The sequence below is a fragment of the Pezoporus flaviventris genome, unplaced genomic scaffold (assembly GCF_033815535.1).
Source record: "Pezoporus flaviventris isolate CSIRO_AGI_PZ_B2104156 unplaced genomic scaffold, CSIRO_AGI_Pfla_v1 ptg000031l, whole genome shotgun sequence".
NCBI classification, from domain to species: domain Eukaryota; kingdom Metazoa; phylum Chordata; class Aves; order Psittaciformes; family Psittacidae; genus Pezoporus; species Pezoporus flaviventris.
The window spans coordinates 38,416,272-38,438,014 of record NW_026892579.1 but is presented as its reverse complement, the minus strand read 5'-3'; positions in this window follow the sequence as shown (position 1 = coordinate 38,438,014).

Genomic DNA, 21,743 nt, shown 5'->3' with positions numbered 1-21,743 from the left:
TTCATCTCTCCATGTAGAGATATTTACAGGCTAGACTTCTACATCTTAACTACTAACCATTGGCCGCTTTTCAGGCAATGGAAAGGAATTAAAGAATGACTGACCTCATTCTTATGCATGTATCTATGGTGGATGAAATTAACTGGTCCCTTAAAATACTTATTTTTCTTTCATTAATTTAAAAGGAACTGAAGAAATATAGCTCAGATGTCAACATGCACATTGCACACGTACATCAAACAGTGACCATCTGAAAACAGCCAATACTCATCCCACCTCAGTTTCCCACATATTTCCACAGCCATATATTTCCACATACTTTCCAAATATCTCACATGAGGTTCACAGTTGTAAGCTCTATGAAATTTCATAGTTCTTCGTGGAATTTGATCTGTGAGATGTTTATTAAAACATGCTTTACCATATGCAAATGAATGCAAAACGCAATATTTATTTAGGGAACCTCACAAAAGCAGTACTTGGCAGACATTAAACCTGCAGCAATGGTTGTACTAGCTGAAAGTAAAAACCCGCTCCAAGCCAGGAAAGGTTCTAATCAAAATGAAGCATGTCAAAGCTCAGTACTACCTAGTGAACTAAGATGTGCATGGTGGCTTGAGGCTACCTGAGAATAGAGACTATGTGGTTTTGCCAGTTTTGCAATGTCTTACCTTTCATAATATAAAATACGCCTGTGGGTTTTCTTACTTAGGTGAGCCTACAATGTCAGCTAAGTAATTACTGAAAACATCTGTGGATCTAGGAAATTTCTGTTGAAGGAAATGGACAGCAATCTCTGAAGATTTTGGCCACAGGCAGACCCTGGCACCCTTGGGAAGCTTGTCTTCAATGTAAAGGGAGAAAATTTTTTCCAAACCTGTATGGTAGCTGCAGTGTTTAGCAGCCTCACAAAGAAAAACATGATGACTGTGTAGGCCAAGCCCCCTGTGACAGCCAGATATATTTTATTTCCTGATTGATTCCCTTTCAGTTTAATTTAAATGCATTTTAGACAAAGAAGTTACAGGTTTTAACACTTCTTTTTCTAATATGTTTCTGTCTGAACAGTAATCCAAGAAGACCAATGAGGACAGTGAAACCCAGTGGACACAACACACTGCCCTCTGGATAAAAAAGCATTTTTGAATCAAATAAACTATAAAGGTTTTTATTTTTCTTTTTTACCTCTTCTACGATTTTTATCCAAAAGTCTTTAAGCTTTAAAAGTGCTAGAACAGTTTTTTATTTATAGCAAGGAAAATGAGTCACAGACCTACTATTAAGGTCGACAGCAATACCTCAGTCTTCACAACTGTTGATCCGTATTGTTTACTTCTACACTGTTGTGCTGCCTTGATCCTCTGCTTATTTAGGCTGCTGAACTTGCTGGAGTGCCTCCTGCTGGCAATGGTTGGGCCTTATCTCGCTGCAGAGTCAAAGCGCAGACCCAGCTGACCCCCAGCTGCAGTGCACAAGCCAGTGACTGCGCCTTATGTAATGCAAGGGGATGCCAAGACTCAAACTGGGCAGAACACTGGAGGCTCTGAATTAATATTCTCTGCTGTTCTTGTGCGGAATAAAATTCTTCTTCTCAGGTATATTTTAAAAATATCAGTCAAATTGACAGATAATCGCCACCACAGTTATTTTCAGACTTTCACTGAAGCCTCGATTGGAGGAAGTTATACAAATGTATGAGAACATATTCTGGTGTAACTAAATTCAGGGGCATTTCTGTCCCTTTCAATGAGGGCAAGTTTTCAGCTGTGGTCCAGGAAGGCATTAAAACGCCACAAGTAGGTGCAATATTCACATAGTACAGACGACTTGCTCACATAAAATATGTGAAGAGATGCCACCAATCTGTTTTATAGCTACTTTGGTACTACAAATGACTCTAACAGAATTTAGAAGGATAGATGTTCAAAATGTCAAAGTCATGTTTTTTTATCCCTGTTAGTAATTATCTCATGCAAGATTCTTTCACACAGTGTAGAGTTTAAGCTTAAAGAGAAGCCAGTGCACTTTATAGTATTATTCTATGCAACATATTTTTAAGGCTTAACATATACAGAAGCCATAACAAGCCATGCATTAATTTCACCACTTCCCTAGTTTTCCATCAGTCATTGAAGGTATTGATTGTCCCTACTTTAAGTTGTGCACATTATTTTCAAATGGAAAGATATTTATATGCAGTGCGGCATTTCATTTCTTAAACAGACAATCAATGTGTGATTCAAAATTGTATATTCTGGCTGTGGTAAGAAAGCTGCAAAGCTTAATAAATCTGGGGCACAGAACTCTGAAAGGAAACTGGAGAAAGGAAGATCTTATGTAAACAACCCTGGAAGAAGCAGATGTGAAAGAAGAAATCATTATCTCCTATACACTGACCTTGGGAAAGCTGTTGACTGCAACCCAAGAGGAAAAAAAAATTGAATCCTCTTCAGAGTCAGGAGTTTCCCAATGCTACCTACAAAACTCATGAGATATGGTGGTGTTGTAGTTTAATGGTAGGCAGCTCGTCCCCACACAGCCACTCACGGACTCCTCCCTGGTGGGATGAGGGAAGGAATCAGAAGAGTAAAAGTGTGAAAAGATGCTTTAACAGGTAAAGAAAAAGCTGTGTACGCAAGCAAGGCAAAACAAGGAATTCATTCACTACTTCCTACTGGCGGGCAGGTGTTCAGCCATCTCCAGGAAAGCAGGGCTCCATCACATGTAACAGTTACTTAGGAAGATCAATATCATAACTCTGAATGCTCCCCCTTCCTCCTTCTTCCCACAGCTTTTATTGCTGAGCTCAGTGCTGTTTGAAATGGCATATCCCTTTGGACAGTTGAGGTCAGATGTCCTGGCTGTGTCTCCTCCCAACTCCTTGGGCAGCTCAAGCTTACTCACTGGTGGGGCGGTATGAGGAGCAGAAAGGCCTTGACTCTGTGTAAGCACTGTTCAGCAATAACTAATGCATCCCTGTGTTATCAACACTGTTTTAATCACAAATCTAAAACATTGCACCATACCAGCTATTGCGAAGAAAATTAGCTCTGTCATGGTCAAAGCCAATAGAGGTGTAGAGACCCTGTGACTTACTAGTCATATTCCCCAGTTCTCACAAGACTGAGGAAGCATAATAGCAATCACTTCTTTTGCAAATTCAGATGGGACATGATGTAATCCCACTCAGCCCCCACTTGTCTCAATCTGTCTTCACCTCACCTAAGATGTAGACACAAGGTGTAACTACAGTACTGTACAACACTGTGTTGAGGAAGTCTGCAGTAAGTGTGGTTATCACTTAAACTAGTTCTTTTCACCAGATTTTTTTACTTTACTAAGAACAGATTTTATCAGGCTGGCAGAAGGGCTCTGCCTTGGAAATCACTGTCTCTCGAGGACTTACGCAAACTCTCACAGCCTATGGAGCTGAGCTGTTGTGATCCACCTTTCTAATGTGTCTTAGTGGAGTCACACCTCTCACCTCACCATGCAAGAGCAAGGAAGTCAAAGTATTCTTTTCTTTTTAATTACTGTGGTCTATAAGGGGCATTCCTTCCTTTATGGCCTTTTGATAGCAACATCTCTCCCTGCAAAGCAAGAACAGTGTAACTTATTCCTTATTAACGTAAAACTAAAAAATGAGCATATGTAGTTCTGTTACTTTAGAAAACATTTAAAATTTGTCAATACTTTGTAAAGGACCTTGTACTTCATCTTATATATCCTTTTTTAATGATTGACATAAATTAACCCTTGCCTGTCTCCTATTGGATCAGCCAGCACAATTGCTGAAGGGTGTTGCTGTATGGTCATACAAATGCACAATAGCTCTGTAGAGCATTCAGTTAAACCTTAGTGGGGAAAACAAAACAAATATAAAAACTCATTTCAAGTTTTTACGTTACCTTCCAGTTACATTACCATCTAGTAACCATACAGCTTGTCTCTCTAGTGCTATACTGTTACTATTCATCACTGTTAAAACAGATAGCAAAGAAAGATTTTAGCAAGTTTTGTAAAGTTCTGGTGGGGACAGACTCCACTAATCCCAAAATAAGGGCTTATGTGGACCCATGCTGATAATATATTTATGCTCTTTTTTCTGCTTATAGAAGTGTACAAGGCAGAAGAATGCAGACTTCTAAGTTATTCAGCCAACACTAGCTCTGCCAGTTTTATTAGCTCCAACATCTGTACATTTTCCTCATCAGCAAATCTTTTGGTACATGAGATCTTCATGATGGTGTTCATGGTGCTTCCTCAGAATGAGCTCTCCATCCTTTTACTGATAACCCAGAATGACATTATGTAAGAATAGATGGCAAAAACCATAAATATTTTGCCAAGGATCTCATCTGAAAAACCCCAAACACAGCTGAGGCTGAAGTACATTTAATTTTCAGGCTCTGTAGGAAGGGATTGGAAAACTGCCCATAGTAATGCCAGAAGGAGCGGCTGGGGCCATTGCTGTCTTCTCAGCAGTTATGTGAAAATTATGTCAAGCAGAGACAAAGTACTGGCACTTTTCCTTGTTTCTCCCAGTGCATCTACACAAGAAGTCAGTGCCCACAACAGAGAACCGGACAGTGAGGCAAAGCCTTGGAGGGGTAGGGTCCTACAGCTACTCCAGCACTAGACTTCTGCAAGAGTCTCCTGTACAGAACAGCCCCATGCGGAAGAGGAAATACTGGAGCGGCCCCATTTCTTACAACTTTCACTTTACACAAGACTGGCCAGCAAATCTCCAGTTTCTCCTTTCCCAGCACTGGGACCATGTGAGACACAAGCCAATTTGAGAAAAGCAGGAGGCAGGACCACACCAATCATCCTTGCAGTGCTCATGCGAGGCTTAACTAATTTTGTTGTCTGATGTATCAAGCAGTGAAACATCTCCTGCCTGTGGTCTGCTTGTTTCAGTGATGAAGCTGCCTGAAAGGGCCTATAAGATAGTACATTAGTACTTAAAAAGAAAACAATGTCCGAAAGTCATCTGCTTTTAAGAGGGTGAACTAACACCCTGTTCATAATGCTTGCCAGTGTCACTCAGATCACATGATTTTTGCTTCTAAAATCTATAGGTGTATCAATTTTGGCAAAGAAAATAGTTAAAAGCAGTAACCACTTATTAATTTAGTGAAGATGGAACTGTTTAATTCTAACCATGAATCCTTACTATTCTGTGATGAGTGCATTGCAGCTCACATAAAGTAACTGAAGTATTCCCACTTACCCTCAACAACTCTAAAATATGCTTCTGCCCAAAAGATGGTGAAGGGAATCAATTCAGGTGTCTTTCTTCAAAATGCTCCAGGAGATGGAGTTTCAGATTTGTTCTTATTTTAATAAGATTGCTATTTTCTTTTAAAATAACACTTCTCATTTTTGAAACTCCTCAAAGTGCCAGTCATGTCTATCACTGGTCTGTCCCTGCTCAGAGCTTAATGCAAAAGTCTAAAAACTCTTTGTATGAAAATTTCATGCCTCCAGGTGCTCCATTGATTATTCATGAAGCTTTTGGAGCTGTCACCATGGGAGCCAATTGGCTACAACTTATTTAGCATATTAATGACCTATATGAGTTAGTGCAGGAGGAGACATATCACGCCACCTGGAATGCAAGAGGCAAGCTGCTGCTGACTCAATCAGCTTTGAAATGGGAAATAAGAAATTGGAAACATTTTACGCAAAGCTCTTACATGTCCAAATGCATTCACTCAAATTAGCATGCACGCCTTCAATAGCTTGTTTTCATAATATGTTCCTTTTATCCTCTGTGAGTTTGGCCTCATTACAAGCTCTCTCTTACTGCCAGAGCACATGCCCCTGAAAAGGTTTAATAGGTGAGTCATGTGGTTTGTTAGATATTACATCAGAATGATTTAATACACCAAGGGCAAGGCTGTATGTAAGGTCCAGCTGCTGTTACTGCCGTTACAGTTTGTGTAGCAGGTAAGTTGACGGTCTCCAGAAAGCAGCTAGATAATGATAACAATTAATTTTATGGCAGCAAGAGAGGGAGTTCAGCTGAGCTAAGCACCTTTTTTATTTTTCCCCATTCACCGCAGAGCTGTTACACCCGGTCAGCAGGTGAAGCACTGCCTTAACGTTTTGGCAAAATTAAAACGTTAAAACCAAACAAGGAAATCACTGAGGGGAAGCTGGGAACCAATGGCGTAAAGAAGCTTGCCTTAAACAGAGGCAGCTCCATTAAATCTGCAGACAGCTGGTGCTAGCAGCGCGCTCTGGCAGGGCTGTGCTGGATCCTGAAGGCAAGGTGCCTCCTATCCTCTAGGCGCTGCCAGTGGAGCGTGGCTGAGGAGGCAGTGACCATTGTCTGTCACTAACAGAAGGACTGCCTGGTCTCGAATTGCCAGGCTGTGCCTCTCCTGGTTGCAACTGCTGTATATTATACCCTGAGCAGTCCTGCTGCAGTCACAGAGGGAACAGCTATGGGTCAGGGTCAGTTAGAATAGCACTGCCTGACCTTTACATATTTGAGATATAGGAGATACGGCGCTAAAGATTTATTAAAATTGTTTGAGGCCACCTTTGGGGACGTAAGAAATTTGTTATACAGTGAACAGCTTTGGCTGGCTGACAGGGATTTAGGGCTCTTATTCTTATTCTGGAGGCCCCTGAGTCCCCAGGCGAGGGCAGGGTAGGGTGATGAATGAGAGTGATATACATGCATAGCTGTGAAAAATCAGTCTCAGCAAAAGTGGCAAAACACTTAAGCACATGCTCAACTTCTTTTCACTTCCTTCATACTTTCTGAATATTTTCACTGATTTAGTACAAGGATTGCTTGAACATATAGCTTTAAGTTCACAGTTAATTTATTTAGTAATTAAAACAAGTAACACGTAAGGCTGCCACTCATGGGGATGTGTTACAAGCCCACGTAACATATATAACCTGATGAGAAAATGCGTGACCTAATACCCACATAGGTTCTTCCTTATGACTCCAGCACAGTTATAATAATCATTTTGCCATGCAAGACCAGTTTAGAGAACTGCACACTAAAGAACAACTACAGCTGTGAAACAAAGAGGAGGTGGCAAATGCAGAGCTGTTAAGGTTAATAAAGATAGAAGTGGGGGGAAAATCTGCCACCCATTGGAGCTGCATGCTGCCCCAGCTGTGCTATTGCCAACCAGACAATGGTGGAGAGCACCATGTCCCTCTTGCACTGAAGTGTGCTGGACTGTTTCAGGGGGTGGGGAGGAACCTGTTGCACAGGACCCCCAAAGGGAAAAAGGGTCATAACTTCTGCCTCCCACCATGAATTAGTAAAAAGGGCTTTATTTGTTGGCACTGGAGAGAAAAGCTTACTTCCAGAGATTTGTCAGATTTAGTTGGACACCTGTTTCCTAACCTTGGGGAGTATCACTTTTTCTACTGTGATTTAAGTGAGCTTTGTGTGATTATTTCACACTTTGAGATCTAATTTTTTAGATGCTTACAGTGGTTGTAGACATAGGTCCCTTTTAGACACCTAATACAAACTGAGCCTTTGAATTTCAAATTTTACTTATCCAAAACTGGGCAGCTACATATATTTTGCAGACAAAGTCACTGATTTATTAAGCACAGACAATCCCCAAAGAGAAAAGAATGCACACAGACACCATAAAGGCTCTTGAGCTATCATGCATCTAAATTTTCCTCACACACGTATTTGTGAAATGAGAGAAAGAATATAATTAAAGGCTCCCTTCTGTATTTCTAAAGGTTTTATACCACTGTCCAGGTTTCTGGATACCTGCTTCCTCAGCAGATTTGGTGTGCTCTGCCAAGCTGCCTGCAGGCATGGCAGACCTGCTGTCCCTGCTGCACACATGCACTGTGCTCTGCAGTCACACACATTTCATTCAAGACCATCCAAAACCTCAGCCATGGTAAACCAACTGCCGATCTAATTGGCCACCATTTCTTCAAAACAATAGAGTTACTCTCACAAAGAAAGAAGCTCAGGGGCAAAGAAGAGGCACAGAAATAAGAAGAACCCACAATTCATCAGCCTCAGCCCTTTGTTTTACCAACTAACATGACTAGTACCCTGCCAAACAGGAAACTTTTCTCGGCCATACAGGAAAACATCGTTGCAATGAGTTGTTGGTGGCCCACCTAAAGATTAGCTGGCAGAACTGGGGTGCAAAATTATTTGGGTGTTAGAAGGCATATGGATTAGGAGTTTGGATGGATGTAGTTGACACGTATTATATAGTTACTTTAAATAAACCAATGCTGAATAGTTCGGTGTTCTTAATTGCTATTGTTTGAACTTATGTAAAGCCTGCATATAATCATATTATTAAATCCCCAGGACTGAATTTTTCCAGAAGAATAAAAGCTTCCATTTTAATGCTTGTTTAGACCTGAGGGTAGATGAGTTAAATTTATATTTCATCAAAAGAAGAACCATTTTGTCTTTTTTCTGGTGGTCTTTCATGCAGGGGTTATTAATAACTACAGGTACCATGCAGAATCAGAGGCAATGTAATGACATAAGAACTGAAAATAACTGCATAAAATGGTCTACGGAGTTCAATATTGAAATATTAGCCTGGTAAATAACCCTTTATGTCCAAATAAATTCTGATTGCCTATTCACAGTTCAGATTTACATGAGGCCTTCTTCATTATAAAATGAATAGCTGCTAATTTGTTACATCTCTAAGTAAAGCTCCAGTAAATTGCATTTAAAGGAGGGGGGAAAAAGGCCTTGTTATGAAACAATCACCAGCTGGCCATAAGATTGCAAGTGCAATTTTCTTTTTTGAAATTCAAATTTTTGGAAGTAAGAATTCAACTTGGGGCTTGCATTGATGCATATAAAGATATAGGGATGGTGCACTCCCTTGTACATGGATTTGCATACTGAGGACTTTGGGCTGAGGCTCTCTACAATGGAGATAGTCTTCCTGAATTTGTACAACATATTGTGTAACAGGATTCTCATTGTGAATATAGTTGTCACCATGAAAGTTATACTTCAGATGAAAATGTTTAGAAACAAAACACCCTGAGACAAAATATTGCCCTGTAGCGAAGCCTTGTTGGCTCTGAATGTTTTTCTTTTTAAATTTTTGCCCAAATTCCCACATTGTATCTTGGTGCCTGATTCAACAGTATAGACTGCTGTTGAAATGGGCTCCCACCACCCTGTATTTTTAGCACTTCTTGTCCTGTTTTTTCACTGGAAAGGTGGCCTCCCACCCCTCCTTTGTGCCATTTCTGCTCTCTGTAAGACCTTTTACCGAGTCAAATAAATTCATTAGCTTAGAAGAAAACAGCTCAACGCACTAAAACTGGAAAATAATTTTCTGTGGCACTGAGCTATTCAGCTATCACTGAACTATCCATCAGAAAACTCACTTTGACAAAGAAGTGAAATCATCACAATCTTACTTCTTTAATTCTGCTGGAATATACTGCCATACTGCAAAGTGATAAGAGCTGCCACCTGGTGTATGTTTGCCATCTAATATGATGGTTTATTTACTTGTCTAAGTATTTTATGCTATCTCTGTTAGAGAGACAAAGCGGTCTGCAGCTACTAAAAAGGCTTGGATCCCACTTGACTGTAGAGTTTCTTTAAGATTCAATTGCTTGTACATTCTAGGAAATATCTGGTCTGAAATTCTGGAGATAGGGACCAGGGAAGCAACTAGGCTTCAGACAGCCACAGACATTGAGACTAGAAGAGAACACAAAACTTAGATATAGCTGAGGACACCAGTTACAAATGCTTAACTCATTAGTCAAGGAGGCCACTTAAGTGTGCAGTCTGTAAGGCTTTGTGTTCAAAGGAGTTCTTGTAATATATTTTCCAGATGCAGATTTATGTCATGACTTTTACTCCTTCACATAACCTTCCTTTCAATATGTGTCCTCATGTAATCCTACAGCTGCTGTAGATAGAGAGGGAACATCTTCACTAGGAAGTGAGAAATTTTTTGATGACTGCAGCAAAAGTTGTGTTGTAAGAAATTTGTTTTGGCTGGGTCATTACAAGTGGCATTTTCTTGCCAAGCTAGTGGAAAAATGCATCTTGATTAAAGGATTTCAAGAGTGTATGTGGTTATTTTCTAGACAAATGTCAATATGGAAGAAGGAGAATGTAGGAGAAACAGGATGTTAGCCTGAACAAGGTGGGCATGATGGTGGGACCAAACAGCATTTCCATAAGCAAGATCAGAGGAAGAAAAGCTCTCTCCCCTACTGTGCACCTAAGGAAGGCTGGTGGGGATATCTGTGGGAAGGACAGGGTTGGGACAGGGAGGGAAGATGGAAATTCCTCCTCTGCCTCTGGAATTTAGGTGATAACCAGGAAATGTCCAAAACCGGATGAGAAGCTGGATTGGTTAGCAAGAATAGGTAGGGATTTGTGAATTGTGGGACTGAAGATAATAGTTGAAAGTATATGAGTATCTAAGCTCACCCTTTGAAAGGGGGAGATGGAAGAGTGGGGTGTGCCAAGATCATCGTTTATGTGAGTAGAAGTTTTAGAGTTTGCAATTTTGCTGACAGTGATAGAAAGCCTGGTGTCAGCCTCACTATACTAGGCCTCTTCTGTAATGACTTTATCACCAGTACCAGGTTTATCACTATAATGAGTTTATCACCCATAATGAATTTATCACCCATGCTATTTGGTCAAAGCTTTCATAAAATGTGGTAAAGATACATCAAACGGTATCAATTTAATCCTTTTAAAACAATCACACACATTCATCTTTTGAGGAAAATGTGAACATGCTCAAAACATCTTTTCTCTGAGGAATGTCTCTTGGCAATTACAGGAGGTATCCTATCAACCTTTGCTCACCACCAATAACACCCAACACCTTAAGCAAGAGAAATAAAATGTCATTGAAGATTAATAATTACATCAGACATCATGGCAGGTTATTTAACATAAAAGGGTGAAAACCTTAACTTCAGTTTCTGTCTCTCTGCTCCTGCTCTGTACCAGCCCCATTTCATTCTGTGGTGTCTCTGTGCTCCTGCTCTGTACCAGCCCCATTTCATTCTGTGCTGTCAAATAACTTAACTGATCATTGTTCATCTGTGGAGCAGTATCACAGCCATACCTCTGATGCTGCTGCCTCATGCTAGAAGCCTGACCTCATGTTGTCTGTGACAGCAGGTGATGTTTGTCTGATGTACCCTGCCTGAGGCACATGTTCCCATTCCATCACATTCATCTCTGCCCAGTGGGCATCGTGGATACCTTTGCACAGCCAAAGCAGCATGGAGACCAAATACAAGTGGCAATGTCACCTGCTGCATCAAGTCTCAACAGCTGCTCTTAAGGCCATTACAACTTGCAACAGTCATGCTTTGTTTTACTACCTACTTGTATTTGTTAGGGTTTGGGAGCTTTATAAACACAGGTGGCAAAATTCATCTGTTGTGTAACTACATGTATCCCAATTTGGCCCACAGACTTGCTTATGTTAAAATTTCTCAGCTGAACTTTTGCAGAAGCCATTTTTATCTATAAATACTGAGCATAAAAGTAAAACTAGTTCATAATTTCATCTACTATATTCTCCTCAGTGCCATTTTTCTGAAAACAGAAGGTTTCAAGAATGCACTCCCTTTATTAGATAAAGAACAATTAAAAGACACACAAAATGTTCTTGTATGATTTTTATTGCTTAGCTAAAATCTAAACTTCACTGGCAACTGATTTTTCTGTTTCAAAGAACTATGTACTCATAAATAATTCGATTAAAAATGATCCATTCATAATATAAAATATAGCCATATGAATGTACATGCCATCTTTTGTCCAGTTTGAAAGCTAAAAGTGTTAGAAACTAATAGATCTGTCTTTGATTATTCCAGTAGCTGGAATAACCTAAGTCAAATATTTGACTCAGGAACTAACATCCAACTGTAATTCTTCAATTGCAAGTTTTTATTACAGGGTTGGTAGTACCACCCAAAATTGCTTGCTAGCTTTACCAAGGACGCTGTTTTTTTTTCCCCCACATCTTTACGTTCTATTGCTTTTAAATAAAAAATAGTGCACTATAAGAGTAATTTTAAAGAGCAAATTTGCACAAAACCTTTAAAATACTCTGGAATTGCTCAACATGCAAGAATTCAGAGTAAATAGGTTATCCAAATAGCTATTTTGTAATTTGGGGTCCCCAATATGCAATCATTTACATCTCACCAATCTATCACCAATTTTCAGCAGACATTTTCTCTGCAAGTAATAACCTGCAAGTGATGTTTCCAGAAGACAAAAACAGCTGAAAAAAAAAAAATGAAAGGAAGAGCAAACCTGAAAATAACAGTTGGTAAAAATGAAAGAAAATAGTGTAATTACTTGTATTTCAACAGTATCGTGTCTTCCCAGAATTCAAACTGTGCATAATAGCTTTAGTGCAAGGGCAAAACAGAGAAGCTCCTAGGAAAAGAGATGCAGATAGTATTTTTTTAACCTTCCTGGGGAACCTTACTCCACAAAGATTTAAAGCTTTTTAATCTTCAGCAGGATGTGTTGGCTGGAAAGTAGTGCATTTCAAAATGAAAATGCATTAATTAATGTCTTTTGCAAGAGGACAGTCTGAAATATCTTTCTCTGTGGGAGAAACTTGCAAGCTGATTATGTGGGCTGATAGATATTCCATTGGAGAACATTCAGGGAATGTTAAGGTTGTACGGTTAAGCACATGGAAGTTCTGAAATGCCACATTGCAGGATTCATGTGCATCCTTAACTCTGCGTCTGGTGTGTATGTGGTATAATATATTCATTACATATAATCTCCCAGACACTGCTATAAATATACACTGTGTTCCCTGATCTTAGATTTTACACACATCAGAGCATGCATTAAGTACTGTGTACAACACTCTGCCATAGCCTATTAAAACCTTCTATAAGAAAAGTACATAATAAAATTGGTCTTGAGCAACTAATGCAGATTAAGTATTATATTTATGATATAGAAAATGGCAGACATTTGTTTCAATAAATTATCCTGTAAGTTTGAAAGACTGCACGCTACATGGTTGCATGTAAATTGGCCATTTAGTTAGCTCCTTTGTTTCCTGCAAAGCTCAGGAGGTCTGGATGTGTTTCTGCTTGGAAAGATACAGAACAGGTACTGTGGCAGACTGAAGCTTTGACCATCCTCACATCAAGCAGGTAAAATAATGGGAAGGGGTCCCTATGTACCCTCACAGTCAGCCCACCATGGTTTTCTTCCTGATCCAACAGGGCTTTATTTATGTGATGACTGCAAGAGAAAGTTACTGGTTCAATGTGACCAAATTCAGAACAGGTGACACTTTGAAGAACTCCTAACAGTGGGGCATTTGCACACATATGCAATATGACATTGGAAAAGAAGGAGTAAAAGGAGTTTGTGAAGTTTAAATGCTATTTGTAATGAAAACAAAGCACATAATTAGTAAGGTTAGGGATCAGAGAACCCAGAGAGAGTTGAGGTTTTACAAAACCCTCAGAATTTCTAAAAAAAATGCTTTTTCCATTTAATTGAGTCAAAATGCAATGAAAGCATGTTTCTTTAATTAAATAACCATCTTGTGGTATGAAGAAATAAATATCAATGATTGTTAAACCATGGCCTTTGAGTCTGGACAGAATAGTTTTTCTGTTTGGATATGAAGGGATTTTTTTTAGCTTTGGTTTTATTTTAGTAAGTACTTCAATTTGTTCTGTTCTTCATTTCTCTCAATTCAAATTAATTTCATTTTATAAAATTAATTTTATTCAAAATTAATTTTATTCAAAATTAATTTTAGATAATTTCATATAATTAATTTTATTCTATACTTAATCCTGTTTTGTCCTGCTTTTCTTTGCTGGTGCAATAAGGTATCATTTCTTTTCTCCACCTCTGCTTGTTCTCTCTCAAAAAGCAGCCCTCCTCCACAGATGCAGACCCCAGTGGTGCCTGTACATGCATGGTAACTCCTCCCTTCTCCAGATGCAACTATAAGCAACATCCCACAGAAAGGAGGGAGTAGTCCTATGCTTTAACAGTCTCTGCCCGAGCAGTATTATTTGATGAAAGTGGAGATGCCTCTCCTTGTTGAGTTCTTGTTGCCAGTTCTTACCTTGTGAACTGGGCAAATGCTGCATGTGCTCAAGGTCTGGTGACTTTCCTCAGCCAAAACTGAAATCTGACGAAGATCTGGCCCTTCTCTTTCCAAACTGATCTTAGCCACAGCAAGATGCACACTCATCACAAAAAAAAAAAAGAAGAATGAAAAATCCTAACATATAAAATGATTGAGATTTCAAGAGCTGATGAGATCTATCAGTATTATCCTCACTAAAGTCTCCTGCTTTCATCATCAGCATTTTCCTTTCCTTGCTTCCTCCTAGCACCAAAACAAAAAACTTCTTCAAAATAATCTCCTACATAGTATTATTTCTGTTTATTTTTAAATACCTTTATTCCTAAAGTGACTCCTGGACAAGCGTGAGGTCCCTCTAGCTGAAAGATCAGTTGCTTGTTTTGCATACGTTTCTTCTGTGCGAATCTGCCAGTATTTCATCTTCTGGACACTGCAGGACATTGCACAGATTACTCTGTGTTTAAGGAATGATTGTTTTACTCAATATATTAAATAATTTTTCTCCCAAGATCCAGTAGTGGTTTTCTTAGCAGGACTTGCCAGCTTTGTGATCAGTGCAGGAGTACAATGGGAACTGTTGCCTTCTCATCACATTTCTCGTCCTCCACAAAAGCAAGAAACAATTTATTTTGTCCTGAAGAATATCTTTTTATTCAGAGGATACACAAGTGCAATACTGAAAAGGTCTGCTTTCACTGTTAAATGGGATTCCCAACAAATACATACTGCTATGTAATGCACATGGAGCCCTGAAGGGTGTTCTAAAATTGCTCCATTTTACACATCAGTATCCACAAACACCATAAATGCTCACTGCACCTTCACTTCAAAAGAATAAGTTTTAGATTTGAGTGATGGTAGAAGTCTGGAAGATTTTAGTAATGCCTTTCGCCTACATTCTTTATGTAGCACAATGTCAGGTGTCATTCATTTCAGCATTTGCTGTGGAGATGTCTGAAACTGTGCTGGTCACCCCCACTTCTCTCTGCCATCAGTGGAGGGAGGTAAGTGCTTGCAAGGTGTGATTCATCTCAGTCAGAGAAACTGTAAGGCATAAAGTCATACCTGATGGATCATCTCACACAATTACACAGTTAGAATAGAAAAATAGGGTCAGGTACAAGTCACTAGTTTTCGTGGAATTTGAACAACTGTTCAGTAATAGCTAAATTAGAAATAGTGAAATGCAAACTCCAAGTTACCAGAAATGTCACTTTAACCTCTGCTTTAGAATCTAATTGAGTTCAACTCAGATCATTTTTGTTGTTTGTACACTCATGTTCTTTAAGATTTTAATTGCTCATTGGTTGATACTGTTCCAGTTTACATAAAAAACTTACTTGAGGACTAGGTATATTGCAATGTAGAACAGGGATTTTTTTTTAAATCTTTACTGCATTATATCAAAGGTCTGCATAATTTTCAGTACGTGCACTGAGAATGCACGTTTTAACACAGATTACAAAAATCCAATATATTAAATGAGTTTTAAAGAATGCTAATGAAACACAGGAAAGAGAAATTTTCTGCTTAAGGACTATGCACATACATTACATGTCAGTTTCACAGGGTCAGGCTATAGAGAACTCATTCTCTCCAGCTTCGTAAGGGTGCTAAAAAAGGAGTGTAGGGGAAGAGTTGTATGATGTGTTACTTTCTTAGAGTCCTGCTTTTCTTTAAAAGGAAGAGAAATAATAATGAATTTTTGGACTAGTTAGACTTCTTCGACAGGTAAATTATTATAAACACTTAATCTTACTAAAAACAGCTTTGGCAAGGATTATTAGGATCTTGTAGTCCAGTTTTCCAAGGGAGGTGATCAGTGATGAAAGACACCATATATAAACCAAGTATGAACTTGGTGATGTGATCTCACCATGTGTAGGCAAGAGGAAATTGACTTGTATACCTATAAACATGAGACCAAGAACAAAAAAAAAGAAAAGGTCACAAAGACCATTCAGAACTATTGTATTTCCTCTAGAACTCCTGACATCAGGGAGCAATCCTGCTGTGAGGACTGATTCTAATTGAAGAGCAAAGTAGAAAAACAAAAAAGCTTTCAGCAAACAACTCCTTCTACCAAGGATGGCCTCAAACACAAACCCAGCTGATACTTCCCTGTGCTCAACAGTTTATCACAATACAGAAAGAATAAATAAATAAAAATTTAAAAAATACAGAGGACCTTGATGACATCTGCCAAACAATATTGTTCATAATTGTATTTTATTGGTTATTTATTATTAGATTTTACTGGAATAGCTACAAGAGTCCCAGCTGAGCTCAGGCTCAGTAATGCTGCAGGTTAATTCAACACATAAAATGGTCAAGTACTGCTTGAAGATCTCACCTGTCTGAATGAGTTGCTACTTGACTGACTCGGATGGTAATGTTCTTATGTGCTGTTGGTCTTCAACCAGTTCAGTGCACAAATTTTTTACGTATGGCAAGAAAAGAAATAATAAAGGTAGGTGATTATGTTCTAAACAAATAGGGAAAGTGAGAAAAAAAAGTCAGAAGAGAAAGGAAAACAGAGAAATAAAGTGGGTTGCTCAATATCATGACAGAGCTAAAGTGAAAATCCTTTTCCCTTCTCTGAATCAACTCAGAATCTGCCAGTTCTAAGAAGATAAAGCAGAAAGTTCTCATTTCTCTCTTACTTTTTTTATTTATGCTTAGTTAAAGGTGACTAGGCCTAGGTACATTGGTTTGTAAGGGCTCATGTCATTGACACATGAAGCTAACTAATACAGTTGCTCAAGAAAGACTACACACAGAAAGAGAAATGAAGGAGTCATACAGTGTTCATCATTGCATCTTTCCTGTTAGGAAAATACAGAGCCCCATTAGGCTTCAACTAAAACCTCTTCAGAGCAGGAAAAAACATGTTTTAATTAAAAGCCTAAAATTCAGGGCAATGAAAAGATGTGTGTGAAAACAACAAGGACAATGTTCATCTATAGCGCAACTTCATTGAAACACAATGAAATATACTGAAGATAAATTGGACCCAATACATTTGCATATAGAAAGATCTGGCTTCTTCCATTTTTGCAAAAAATAAGAGCATTCAGTGAAAATCATAAAACATCTTTTATTTTAACAAGATTGAGCTAAACGTAAAGCAGCTTTCCCTTGCCACTCTGCAAGTCTACTCAGTTTCTCAAAATCTTCAAAGAGATACATTAGGTGCTTTTATAACCTCTTTGTTCTTTTATGGGAAAATAATTATGGTACAATTTCTTCTCATTCAGATTTTAAATCCTGATTAGAGACATGCAATCTGGTCTTCAAATAAAATGTGTAATTTTGTGCATCACATTCATCTTTCTAAATTACAGCAAATTGTCCAATTTTTATTTTGTGGACTATGTAGTTATGCCAATCAGCTTACCTGCTCTTTACCTCAGCATATGCTATAGCTCCTTAAGTGATGAATGTCATTTTAATCAAAAGGCTTGGAGAAATCTTCTGATCTAATAGAACACTTCAACTTAGAAAACATGTTGCTTCAAGACAGCAGTAAGAATTCAGTGACTTTCTTTTAGGACTTCTCCAAATCAGGTTTTATCTGGGGAAAAGTAAAAAAAAAAAAACCCCAAACCAAACCCAAAAACCACCATAGGTTTGATATGTTTTGGATTAAGTGATAAAGCTTCAAACTAGGTTAAAGTTGAGGTCATAACTCTAATTATTTTTTTTCTTCATGATGACATGAATCATCAAAAATACTAATGCTGTCCCCATCCTCCCCACCCTCCAAAAAAAAAGAAAAAAAAAAATTGGAATTCCAATCTATGTCTAAACATTTATTTCTGACCCAATAGAAGGAGACTTGGATATAAATCAATATAATTTAAAAAAAAAATATCCTCACCACAAATTAGTTAATAATTACTTCATTTTTGGTAATATGGGCTTTTTCAGACCTCAGTTCTGAAGGCAGGAGAAAGAAAAGGGGAGTGCAGAGGAACAGCCTCCAGCCCTTACCTTACTGTCTGAGTATCTAAGGTTGGCTAAAAGGAGCTGTGCCATACTTAATGAAAGCTTTATTTATATAAAAAGGTTAACTCCACGAAAGTAAAAAACAAAGAGTGCTGAAGGATAAAGAGTTCTGAGAGTATGTTGTAGCATGGGAGGTAAACCCAGTTAAATGACTGATTAAAGTTATGATGTGGCAAAGCTGGCCCAGTATACTCAAGAAAGTGAAATACTGGCATAGTAAAATTAAAAAAATTTGGAGAATCCGGGTTGTGGGTAGAAATCACAAACTCTTTCAACCATACAGTCTTGATGTGTTTTCCTTCCTTTCTTGCCTTCAAAATGTCTAAGTTAAATGTAGCAGAGTATTTTAAAACAAGGTGGAAGTTCCGATGTGAAACACTGAAGACCATATTTTCTGCTGACACAATCTCACTGATACCAGTTAAATTATACCAACAGATTTTGGCTTTGAAAGTCGGGAAATGCCAAAGCTAGGTTGAATGTAGGGCATCATGACAGTATTTTTGCAATACAGAGAGCACACTTGTTTTCATTCTCAAACAGCTTGTGTAAGCTGTTGAGGAATTTGAAAGGGTTCACTCAGCAGTACTTCCAGCTCCCAAGATAGCTAGGGAATATCTCATGATAATACAAAAGTCACTAGTGTGCGTGTACTTAAGTGAGTACGACATTAAAGGATGAAAATAGATTTATACTATCTAAGAAGAATGCACTGAGAAAACTGAGTTTTCTACAGGCATATACATATGTACTTACCAATATCTCTCTGCAGCTAATTCATATCTCCATTTCATGAACTGGTGTCATTGCCTTCAAGCCAGTAACCTTAAGCTTACAGGCTTCCAGCTCCATGGAAATCCACATGTTGTAGCTATATAAAAGATGTTTTTGTAGTAATAGCTTCTTGGAAACCAAAAACTGCTAAAAATGTAAAAATAATTAAAACAGATTTTTAGGGGTTTAGGCATTGTCCAGTGGTATCTGTGAAAACCAGTACAAGTACTACTTCTTCCTGTTGTTTCCAGTTCCTTCTTTTGTTACTGATATTTGGAGATTTTTTTTTCTTTTTTTCTTTTTCACATGATCATCCCTGAGAAAGAATACCATCAATAACTGGCTTTCTAAAACAGAAAGGTTTTTACTGCTAATGAATCGTAGAACTGTAGAATTGTTAGGGTTGGAAAGGACCTTAAGATCATCTAGTTCCAACCCCCCTGCCATGGGCAGGGACACCTCACACTAAACCATGCCACCCAAGTCTCTGTCCAACCTGCCCTTGAACACTGCCAGGGATGGAGCATTCACAACCTCCCTGGGCAACCCATTCCAGTGCCTCACCACCCTCACAGGAAAGAATTTCTTTCTTATATCCAACCTAAACTTCCCCTGTTTAAGTTTTAACCCGTTACCCCTTGTTCTGTTACTCCAGTCTCTAATGAAGAGTCCATCCCCAGCATCCCTATAGGCCCCCTTCAGATACTGGAAGGCTGCTATGAGGTCTCCACGCAGCCTTCTCTTCTCCAGGCTGAACAGCCCCAACTTCCTCAGCCTGTCTTCATACAGGAGGTGCTCCAGTCCCCTGATCATCCTCATGGCCCTCCTCTGGACTTATTCCAACAGTTCCATGTCCTTTTTATGTTGAGGACACCAGAACTGCACACAATACTCCAGGTGAGGTCTCACAAGAGCAGAGTAGAGGGGCAGGATCACCTCCTTTGACCTGCTGGTCACGCTCCTTTTGATGCAGCCCAGGATACGGTTGGCTTTCTGGGCTGCGAGCGCACATTGAAGCCGGCTCATGTTCATTTTCTCATTGACCAGCACCCCCAAGTCCTTCTCCTCAGGACTGTTCTAAATCTCTTCTCTGCCCAACCTGTAGCTGTGCCTGGGATTGCTCCCACCCAGGTGTAGGACCTTGCACTTGGCATGGTTAAACTTCATAAGGTTGGCATCAGCCCACCTCACAAGTGTGTCAAGGTCCCTCTGGATGGCATTCCTTCCCTCCAGGGTATCAACCGAACCACACAGCTTGGTGTCATCGGCAAACTTGCTGAGGGCGCACTCAATCCCACTGCCCATGTCACCAACAAAGATGTTGAACAAGACCGGTCCCAACACCAATCCCTGAGGGACACCACTCGTTACTGGTCTCCAGCTGGACATTGAGCCATTGACCACAACTCTTTGTGTGCGGCCATCCAGACAGTTCTTTATCCACTGAGTGGTCCATCCATCAAATTGATGTCTCTCCAATTTAGAGACAAGGATGTCGTGTGGGACAGTGTCGAATGCTTTACACAAGTCCAGGTAGATGACATCAAGTGCTCTACCCCTCTCCATCAGTTCCATAGCCCCATCATAGAAGGCCACCAAATTGGTCAGGCAGAATTTCCCCTTAGTGAAGCCATGCTGGCTGTCACCAAGCACCTTGTTGATTTTCATGTGCCTTAACATGCCATCCATGAGAATCTGCTCCAAGATTTTGCCAGGCACAGAGGTGAGACTGACTGGTCTGTAATTCCCTGGGTCATCCATTTTCCCCTTCTTGAAAATGGGGGTTATATTTCCCTTTTTCCAGTCATCAGGAACTTCACCTGACTGCCATGATTTCTCAAATATGATGGTCAGCAGCTTCGCAACTTCATTCACCAGCTCCTTCAGGACCCACGGATGGATCTCATCAGGACCCATGGACTTGTGCACATTCAGGTTCTCAAGATGGTCTCAAACCAGATTCTCTCCTACAGTGGGCAGAAGGTCTTCATTCTCACAGTCCCTGCGTCTGCCTTCCAAGACTTGGGTGGTGTGGTCAGAGCCTTTGCCAGTGAAGACTGAGGCAAAGAAGTCATTCAGAACCTCAGCCTTCTTCAAATCCTGTGTAGCCAGTTCTCCAGAGAGCTTCCTGAGGGGGCCTACATTCTCCCTAGTCTGTTTTTTATTTGCTATGTACCTGTAGAATCCCTTCCTGTTATCTTTAATACCTCTAGGCAAGTTTAATTCTAACTGGGCCTTAGCTTTCCTAACCTGGTCCCTAGCTTCCCGGACAACATCCCTGTACTCTTCCCAGGCCGCCTGTCCTTGCTTCCACTTTTTATAAGCCTCTTTTTTCAATTGAATTTTCCTCAGGAGCTCCTTATCCATCCTTGGAGGTCTCCTGGCCCTCCTGCTGCACTTCCTTCTGGTTGCGATGCAACACTCCTGAGCTTGTAGCAGGTGATCCTTGAATATCAACCAAGAGTCTTGGGCCCCCCTGCCCTCTAGGGCTGTATCGCATGGAACCTTACTAAGCAGGTTCCTGAAGAGGCCAAAGTCTGCTCTTTTGAAGTCCAGGGCAGTGAGCTTGCTGCACGCTCTTCTCCCTGTCCTGAGGATCTCAAATTCGAGCATCTCATGATCGCTGCATCCAAGGCTGCCCTGGAGCGTTACATTTCCATTTCTTCTCTGTTGGTGAGCATGAGGTCAAGCATGGCACCTCTCCTTGTCAGCTCCTCTATTACTTGCAGAAGGAAATGCATTCAGTTATTACTGTATATGATGGTTTGCCTTGAAGTATGTCCATCCTGCTATCAAAACCAAGCCAGTACTCAAAAGTAAAACTTT